We start from the raw sequence: 9,819 nt of genomic DNA, 5'->3' as shown, positions 1-9,819 counted from the left end.
TGCATGCTGGATTTTACTGATCATCATCATGGCATAATCTGTGAAGCTAACAGAATTTCATACATGTTATGTACGACATATACCGCAATTGCGATGCGCATACCTTATCATATAAATGCTCCCTCCGGAGAACCCCCGTATTGCGAATCACATTCGCTGGGTCTGAATATGTAGCATGAGCGGCTGATCTTATTGCGGGAGGCTTCAATTTCTGGGTTTTCACTCACTGGAATGGCGTAGAATCGCTTCGGATCTGAAGATGTGCCAAATGGTGCAAAAATCTGAAACCAAATGGTTTATCTACCTTCGGGAGAACCTTTCTTCGAGATCATAGACACACGAGTTAACCTACGGAGGCATCGCTTCCAAATAAGAAAACTAACGGCAAAAATAGATTGCTTTTTTCTTACGGGTACAGACAGGGCCGCCACTAGGTGCTTGGTCACCCGGGGAAAGCGCGCATTTTGACGCCCCTTTGTAATGTTGAAGGAGAGGTTTCAGAATGAAATTGGCGCCCCATCGGGTCTAGCGCCTGGGGCACGAAGAATTACTTTCCCAGAGTAATTTCATTTCTTTCCGCCTTGGGTTATTGTAAATAGAAAATGAAATAAAATAAATGTGCGTGCGCAGGCGTCCTTCTTTCTCAGTTTTTGAATCTGTGAGTCCTGTGTATGTGTATCCGAAACATTTCCAGCAAGTGGTGCCATCTATTTCACGCTAATGTAATTTCGGGAAAATAAAAAAAAAAAATCGACGAGAAAGAAACGATTATACAGGTATAGCCATCAGTGATTTACGATCTCCCCCTCACCTAAATATAGATATGATTCGTAAAATAAACTCGATTTAGATGCAACCATTAACCTCGACCAAAGAGAAGATACTAAAATGCAAATGGCTCTGCCATGATCTCAGCCTAAGTATTTTTCTCTCCCCACCCCCCCATAATCGTATTGTTTGGGCGAAACCGATCATTTTAAGAGAATTTTCTCTCACCGAAGTTCGGCATTTATACCCTATGATCATAATATACCACTTTATCATTTCCCCCCCCCCCTTTTCTTACTGATCCATTCCGACGCATGCGTGATGGGTAGGCATATCATAAACGGGTTACGGTTAAGGATACGCACATAAAGTAAAGTATCCTTCGAAGGAGGAGGATGGTTGGAGAACATCTAATGGTTGGGCGTTGAATCGATTCTCACGAAGTAATATCATTTATTTCTCACACTTCTTCGACAACAAGAAAGACTTGTTTGCTTATATGTATCTTATCCCATCCATCTACCGGTGGTTCGTGTTTAGGGGCTATATCACTTCTTGCCAACACCTATTATGGCTGGGCCAACTGCAACCTTTGTGATTGTGCCATGCGCTATGTACAAAAGCAATGGCTTCAGATTATACACATATAAGGGGGGAAAGAATAACATTAGCTTTGTATTGGTTCGAGGAATCTAGTTATTTTAGTTATACTTTCGGGCAGGGCCGGATTAACCCATATGAAGGCCCTAAGCACTCAAGTGATTTTGGTACCCCCCTTCTCTTCCTTCCTTTCACTTTTAACCTTAAAGCATGGCTCCTTATGACAATTAGATCTGTTCACAAATTTTCGAGTGCAAGTAGGCTATGCAAATTGGCAAGAAAGTATTTTTAGGTAGGGGGGGGGGGGTTTAGAAGAAGTAGAAATTTTCGCCCGAATCCTACGATGCCACGGCTCGGGTACCTTAAGTGCCGGGAAGGCCTCGTAATAATTTGATCTGGTTAAAATTTTGGAGAGGGTGAGTATGTGCAAAATGGGAATCAGGTATTTATAGCTACGTGGAGGAAAGCTCAGAAAATTTTGTTTTACGTGGGAGGGGGTGCGAGGATGCTGTTGACACGGCTCCGGGCTTACTTTATGGAAATATAACATTAACGCAATCAACTTGTTCGCAATCAACTCAGTTTCTCTGCATTTGAGCCACCCTCAGAGCCTTAACTAATAAGAGATGCTAACCTCCCGGCCCGGCAAACAGCGAAGAAAATTTACTGTGTCGCTTAGGGGGAGCGGGGGGGGGGCATTTTGGCACCCTCTCTTCGTCACTTTTAACGAAGAAAGGATACACCTTCCTGGTCCAGTGCCCGGGAACAGACAGGACAGTCTTAAGAGCATCATAAGCCCCCAGGACAAGTGATTTTTCCGAGGCCCTACCTAGAAAATTCTCGAAAAATTCATCTACTTCTCTTTTTTTCTGAGGCTTCCGACACGTGTCCGGGTGCATTGGCGTACGCAAAGGGGAGGCTTTGGGGTTCTAACCCCCTCCCCCCCCAAGCCGAGATTATAGTGTTATCTTGCAGAAAAAAAAACTTAAACCCCCCCCCCGAGAAAAAAAAATCCGAAACCCCCTTTGAGAAAATTCTGCGCACGCCTATGCCCGGGTGGTCCCATGCGTTAAGACGGCATTGGAAACCAGACCAACCCCCCCCCCCCACTCCTCTCAATTATCAATTAAGAAAACCTTCAATTTTGCAATCAAGTGCTCCTCAAACTTTAGGATTTTAGTACTCGACGGTTGATGCTGGGGTGGGGGGGGGGGGACTATACAGTCACATCCCGTTTTAACGAATATCGTTATAGCGAAAATCTCGTTTTCACGAACACTTTTCTAATCCCTCAAATAAGTTTACATAGATACTAGGTAACCTGGGATTCCTTTATAACGAAATTTCGTTTTAACGAAGTGATTCCTCCGGTCTCTTGGCGTTCGTTATAAAGGGATTCGACCGTATTTACAAATAATGTAGGATTGCACATTTGAAGAGAGATGTGGGATTATACATTTAAAAACAATGATTGTATCATTTTTTGTGGTGCCCCTAATCTCCGGATGCCCTAAGCAGTGCCGTCTTATGGCATGGGCCCACCAGGGCACGGCCCGGGGGCCTCAAGAGGAAAGGGGCCTCACAAAAATTAGATCTGGTTGAAATTTTAAAGAATTTGCCTGGTAGGGCCTCAGAAAAATCACTTGGTCCGGGGGCCCATGATGCTCTTAAGACGGCCCTGGCCCTAAGCACGTGCTTGTTTTGTTTGATGGTTAATCCGGCCCTGCTTTCGGGACGTTCATCATTCTTAGTGACTTACAGGCAAAGGAAAGCGATGGCAATTGGTCACTCCAGAATGTTTGAATATGTTTTAGCACTGAATTCATTTCATAAGTGGCTGCAGGAAGGGACGTATGCAGGATTGACCTTGCACGGGGGAGGGCACAAAAATTTTCTTCGCGAGAAATTTTGAGTACTCATGTATGTGAAAAATTATTCTCGAAATTAGGGAAATTTACAAAACAGCTCACGAATCAACATTAATGCAAGTAATGAAGTTCGAGCGCTGTTCGAATTTCCGAGTCCAAATTTGGCACGCTGTTTTGGCAGCATGAGGTGTCAAATATCAAAAAATAATAAAAGACAATTCAAAAAATTGTTAGAAAAGTTAATAACAAGTTAATAAAATTATCCAAAATAAACATTGATTTTAATTATTGAGACAATTACCAACAAGAATATGCTGCCATCTAGTGTTCAAATACGCAAATACGTAAAGTTATTGTTAAACACGTGATTGCAATTAAACTACACATTTGTACATTTTTCAGATAAATTAAAAAAAAATTTAAATTATTTAAGATCACTGAATATACAGATTTGTTTGATATTCAGTTTAGGTATATTGTTTTCTAAAATTATTATTAGGTAATTTCACCCTGTTATATATGCCAGGCTGATGTTATAGGGGGGGAAGCAGTCCCATTGAGGAGGAGGAGGAGTCTGATAGTTGCCGGTCGTCCTGTACGTACGGGAGTCAGACCTGGAGGGGTGCATTGCTGGTGTTTGAGCACCAACAGAATTGATTCAGAGAAATCAAAACTTTCTACATAATACTGAAAACGAGCCCTCAGCGTTTCGAAACACTTCCGACTCCACTGTTTCATCGCATATTCATTAATGATTGGGGAGGGAGGGGCTCAACCCCCTCACAATATTTATTCGGGGGAGCTGAAACAGCCCCCCCCCCCCGCATGTTCCGGTGCCCATGGTTGCGACCCTGAAATTACGATGAGCGCAGTCGAAAAGCACGAAGAAACTGCAGATGTTGTGATAACGGGAGATTGAAATTGAATGAAAGACATGCGCAAACAATTACGTACGAAAAATACCACCGTGTTATCCTTTAAGGACGTGTCTATAGAAAATGGGGCATCGATACCAATCCCTGCCATTTAGGGTTGTTGGATTCCAAAACTTGGACATGCGCGCACTCATTCTCGGCAACGTCACTTGCAAATACAGTGAAACTCCCCTGGGCGTCCACCCTTTCCCAATCGCGGCCAGTTTTCCCTGGAACGGACAATAGGCTCCATAGACATAATATAAAAATCACCCCCGTTCCGCGGCCACCGACCAACCTGTCCGTGGCCACTTCCTTTTAGATAAGAGTTTAAAAAAAACAAGCTTTTGTGCATTTTTCTTCCTAGTGCATTCAGAGCTGATAGTTCTTTTTGTATGCCGCTATGATGGTCGAGTGGTCATAATGACGGACTCGCATCGCGACCCGGGTTCGAACCCCACCGTCGCCATAGTGGTGGTCGGCTGATGTTGGTTTTCTGTGGTTCCCAACTTCAAGGTGCGAATGCGAGCCGATCTCCCTGTTAAAAAGTCTCGCCACAGAGAGCAACAGACCTACAAACAGCACAAATGTAATTCAATCATAACGCATTACTCACTTCCCTTCTGAAATATAGATGGCAGCACTAAAAAATCAAACACAACACTACACATGCACTCAGACTGTTAGGTACACACACAGTTACACCTCCGGCACAACTCACTAGGTAGTAAATCGCCCATAAATGGTGATAGACCTGAGTTGTGCTCGGTTTGAAAGAAAAGAAAGTTTTTTTTGTATAACCTTATGATCTTTATACATGACCATAAATACCTTTTCGGATCAATCGGATTTTCTGTTCATGTATGACACTATCAGGTTGTAAACATTTGTAAATAGGACGACCAAAGGTTAATGCTATGCGGTTGCTGTTAGCTGGTGAGACAGTTCAAAAATTTGCTCCCGGGATGACAGGGTAAACCAAACAAATATAGTCTATGATCATTACACTGAATAGTTAAAGGATGCGAAAGTTTCGGCTTTGAGGATACTTTCTTCAGAGATTCAGTAGAACAACAGTGCGAGAGTAAAAGAAATGTGATGAAAGAACATGTACAGTACTTCCTATAAAGAAAGGCCGCTGTGGTGGTCTAGTGGTCATAGTGACGGACTCGCATCGCGAGGATTCGGGTTCGAACCCCACCGGCGCCACAGTGGTGGCCAGCTGAAGTTGGTTCTCTGTGGTTTCCAACTTCAAGGCGCGAATGCGAGCCGATCTCCCCGTTAAAAAGTCTCGCCACAGAGAGCAACAGGCCTACAACGTAACAAATATTCAATCATTACACTTCACTCACAATTTGAAGTATAGGTGGCAGCACTGAAATATCAAGCACAACACTAGCTACACACTCAGACTGTTAGGTGCACTCATTTTGTTCCAGACTCTGCCACGAAGCTGGGCTGGATGAGATCTCGGCAATGGGATAAGTCCGTTGGCGGAGCCCCTGGCGTTCATTCATGCTATAAAGAAAGAACAGATCCCGGATAATACAGGTTAAGGAATTGATTGGATGATCTGGTGTTTCAAGTTCTGCATAAGATACCGTCAAACCTCGATATAAATAACGATACCGAACCAAGAAAGAATATCTTTGTAGGGGAATTAATCTTCAAATCGACAGTCAAAACTATCATAACGTGTCATCAAATTCATGCTGCTGTTGGCAACTTCTGTAAATTGGCATTTCCAGTATCACCAAAAAAATTCTCTTTTGAGTATTCATTGGCTGCAAAATATTTTAATTGATTAGCTGATGAAATAAATTCAGTTGGATGTGTATTGTGCTCTTGTAAAGGGGTTTATCGCCATACACTTTGGTGTATCGCACAAAAAGTAGCAATACCGAACACTTTCGGCGATGCCCAACACCGATATTATTATCAGACTTCCTCGGAAGAACTGAAACATGTGACATGAGAGTTTAAAAATATATATACTGAAGGATATTTTGAGCGAAAAATAATAAAAGTTGTAGCGGTTTTTCAAAATCCTCCTAAAAACATTGTTATAGAGAGGTTTATCGCAGTAAAGGATACCGTTGTATCGAGAGAAGTTTAACATTACAGACTGTTCCAAACAATATTTGAAAAATAATGTGTTGTAGAGGGATTTATCGAGTATCGTTGTAGCGAGATTTCACTGTATATGTATCTGTTTTGTGTACATTGTAAGTTAATTGAGCGTAAGATTTTTTTGTGACATTGAAAACCGATATTTGGACACTCCCTCTCTCTGAAATGCGCTTTTCCTGTCATACAACCTCTATTCGGTGGTCACCTCTGCAGGCGGACACTTTTTTGCAGAACGCCGAGTGGCACAAAGTGCAGCAACAGTTGCTCATTCAAAACAGTTGTACGCAATAGATTTTGCTTTTGGAGAGGGTTTTATTAAGCAATCGGTCATCCAGAGTTGTTTCACCCATGGAGACTCCATGATAATGAGATTCAGTGCTATGACACTGAAAAGTGTCTAAAGCAGTGTTTCCCAAAGTGGTCAATATCGCCCCCTGGTGGGCGATGGAATGTTCCGGAGGGGGGCGATAGAAGCTACGAGTATAACATAGGATCCTATGGGTTCGCTTGAGTTTGGGTGGGGGGGGGGCGATGGGGGAGAAAATTTTGCTAAACTAATGATCTAAAGTGTAGATTAGTATTCCCAGTCAAGTAGTTGGGACCCCCCCCCCCACCCCAGAAAATTACTTTCCCGGGGGCTTCCTGATGATCTTGAGATGGCCCTGGGTAATCTCTTTCCATTGCAAGGCATTGGGTATTGCTAAATAACTAATGGTATTCTCAAGATGGATGTTGTGGGTTTTCTTCTTCTAGAGCAGGGTTCAGAAATGACTTCGTGGACCCCGAGCTTGAATTGGTAAACAGCTTATTGTTCCCCTCTTCATTATCAAATATTGTATATTATTCTGTTAAAGGACCCCGTTGTTATTCATTTTATCGCCAGAGTGGCCCTACAGGACCAAAAAAGTTGAGAACCCCCTGCACTAGAGCTGTTTTTCGAACAGTCTCTTTTATACCAGTATAATGGAGTACGTGGGACAGTGGCAACTCAGTGGCTACAGAGGTCATTCCGTATAACCTGTGGGCCAAATGTTGTGGCCCTCGGAGTTTTTCACAGTGTGATCCACCGACCATTTTCAGGCAAATAATCATTTCGCTCATTAACTCCCTGACTCACTCGATCAATCGCTCACTTGCTCCCTGGATTACTCATCTGCTCATTCACCCACTCACTCTATTACTTTGTCAATGAATTGTTTGTCGGTGAACTTTCCTTGCCTTGAATTGTCATGTCGGTGAATTTCGTCGCGGTGAATCTTACTTTTTTCGGTAATTGTTTGTCGGTGAGCTTTCGTACAGGTGAATTATATCAGGGAATTGCGGGGGGGGGGGGGAATTTTCCTTTCGATGATAGTTTGTCGTGAATTTTCCTAGCTGTGAATTGTGTTTCGGTGAATTTTCCCAGAGGCGAATTTTCCTTTTGGTGAAGTGTTTGTCATGTTTTTTCCGAGCGATGAATTTTCCAAACGGTGAATTTCTTTTCTGTGAATTGTTGTCGGTGAATTTACCTTTCTCTGAATAATTGTCGGGGAATGTGGGGTAAATTGTTGGCTTGTTGAACTTCCCGCACACGGAGAAGAATTTTATAGAATGACTTCCACGGCCCTCACAAGGGTCGGACTGGCTGGGCTCTAGCCCTGGGGATTGGAACGATTCTTATTATTTTTTTTTCCCACACACACTATTCCATATTCACTATACAGGTACCAAACAAAGTTCCCAGCCTAGGAGCAAAGCTGCAGAATGTAGGGGGGTCATGATGACTACCAACCGTTAGATCCCGATTTTCGAAGCCCACATCGAACAAGAAACACATCATATACGTACATACGGCGACCTGCTACCATTGCAGAATTACATGAGAGCATGATCCCTCTCTCTCTCTAGGAGACGTCATTTATTCTCTGAAATATGTGCGTTATATCCATACCCGCCCAACATCTCGGGGTGTCGAATATCTCACTTCTTTTTCTTACCTTTCGGCGCCATTTCTTTCGCCGCTTTATGAATTTATAAATGATTCTTCTTCTTATACGGCCCGCGGCCATCACGATCTCCAGAGAACCACGTTCCGTAATTTATATATACATACACACACATATATTTTCTTTACCACACCGGTTCCTGCTGCCCAAGAAGCCTCTGAATGATCATTAGGAAAAAAAATAAAATAAAGGCCTAAGGAGACTAGGCCAGGCCTCTTCTACCTGTACTTAACAGGTGAGAAAAGAAATATATTATACATGTGTGTGTACAAAACTCACCCCCTGAAGAAGAAGTAATGTTTAATGATTGGTGTGATCTTCATCAAGAGATTTTTTCTCTCTCTCCTCTGTATAATCTGTATTACATGCTCATAAATACATCTTTATAAGCCGCTTGTTAAGCTGTAATCAAGGTGGGGGAATAAAAATAATGATGACGAGCTTATCTCGGTGCTCTTTTTGTTTTTACTTTCATGCCTGTAAAGGTAATTTGAGATTCTGCGGGAATTTTAATAAGTGGGTTAAGTTTTGTACCGGAGAAATGTTTTGTTTCCTTGATGGGGGAAAAAACGTCGCTCATTGGACTGTTTGTGATGATGATGATGATGATTTTTGACAAAGTTTGGGAAATCTGGAAGCTGGGAATTTATCAACTCCAAATTTGTCAGCACTGAGACTGTTTAATGTCCACCACCGTTACAAAAATTTTACTCGTTTTCTACATCTTAGTAAATGGTAGATGGACATGTAAAACTGCTCGTCATCAGTGTAGCTTTAATCTGCTGGATCGAACATGGACGTGATCATAGATGCAGCCCCCCCTCCCCCAAGGGTGGATTCACATTTACTGACACTCATAGTGTCGTGTCAGGCCAACACCGCCTATATCCACCTGGCAGTCGAGTGGTTAGGGAGCTAGCGTCTGACTGTGCAAGTCTGGGTTCGAATCCCGTTTCGGGCATGGATGTTTACTAACGCTAACAAATTCTCTGGGCAGATCTCTTTGGAATATATACGTGGTGATCACGTTTCTTAAAAATAAAGCCTCCGCGCGAAGCTTTGACGTCACTGAAGTCGTCCATTTCACTTGTAGCCATATTAGATATAGCTATGCGAAATCTTTACATTTTTTTTTTTTTTGCAATATATCCAATGACTATAGGTGAAATGGACGACTTCACGTGACGTCACGAGCTTCGCGCGGAGGCTTTCTGCCGCAGAAGGTGTTGGTCAGGCACGGCGAACATTCTTTAACATAAAACCAATGAACGGAATTCATATCTATTGTATCGTGGCTGCGCAGGCGCAGACAGATATTTTTATATTAAAGAACGTTTGTCGTGTCTGACTTTGTCGAGTTTCTGTAGATGTTAATCCACTCTTAGTCGGTGGGATCAAACATCAATACAACTTTTGTCTGATGGATTGAACATGCAGCTTTAATCGGCTAGACTGAACATGGACGGGGAATTGCTGGCTATCAGCGCAGCTTTAGTCTGTTGGATTAGCACCTCCCAGAGATAGAAGGCCTCTGCAGTCTGCTTGTGACGCCAG

This window comes from Pholcus phalangioides, unplaced genomic scaffold (genome assembly GCF_987345545.1).
Source record: "Pholcus phalangioides strain wild (caught in Gottingen) unplaced genomic scaffold, Ppha-v1.0 ptg000010l_1, whole genome shotgun sequence".
In the NCBI taxonomy this organism is placed as follows: domain Eukaryota; kingdom Metazoa; phylum Arthropoda; class Arachnida; order Araneae; family Pholcidae; genus Pholcus; species Pholcus phalangioides.
This window is presented reverse-complemented; position numbering follows the sequence as displayed.